Raw genomic sequence first — 768 nt, 5'->3', positions numbered from 1 at the left:
TGGATGGACGGACGGACGGACGGACGGACGGACAGACAGACAGACAGACAGACAGACAGACAAGACAGATAGACAGACAGACAGACAGACAGACAAGACAGACAGACAGTAATTTCTGTAATTTAATAACTGTATCTACCAGCTACTGAAACTAACCAGTCTAACCTTTGACCTGCTGGTTGAGGTTAGTCTCCTGACGCCATGGCAACAGCTCAGGATCAGACTCTGACCTCACACTAAACCAGGGTCGTAGAGTTCAGTCAAACAATCTCAGCGTCACAACCGAGCGCAAACGAGAACGAGCGTTTAACGATCTGAGGATGATTCCTCTCGTCTGCATACGCTAATGAAGAAAACCAGCGTCTCATTAGCATACAGCCATATGGCCGGCCGTGAATAAATATTAATGTGGCCTTTTTGAGAAACGTTTATGCTGCATGAGCGAAACAAAGCTGGAATGGTTTCATAAGCTGATAATGCAGCGGTTTGTGAGGATGTCATTAGCAGCCGTGTAACTGGACACTGACGACTGCAGGACTCTCCGATTGCAATCGATCGAAACGTCCCGGCCCCAGGTGACAGATCTTAATAAAAGCTTTACTTAAATATCAGGATTAATGCACAAACTCCTACAACTCCCTCCTGACAGCACAGATCCAAAAATCACTGTCTGAGTGAGTATTTCTGTCTTGTTTAACAGCACAAATATCTAAACGTTCATGCAACAAGATTCAAGCAAAAGGACATTTTCAAAATTAAGTGATTTTA

Source organism: Sinocyclocheilus grahami, unplaced genomic scaffold (assembly GCF_001515645.1).
Source record: "Sinocyclocheilus grahami isolate Dianchi unplaced genomic scaffold, SAMN03320097.WGS_v1.1 scaffold1275.1, whole genome shotgun sequence".
Taxonomy (NCBI): Eukaryota; Metazoa; Chordata; class Actinopteri; order Cypriniformes; family Cyprinidae; genus Sinocyclocheilus; species Sinocyclocheilus grahami.
Note: the sequence above shows the minus strand (reverse complement) of the source record.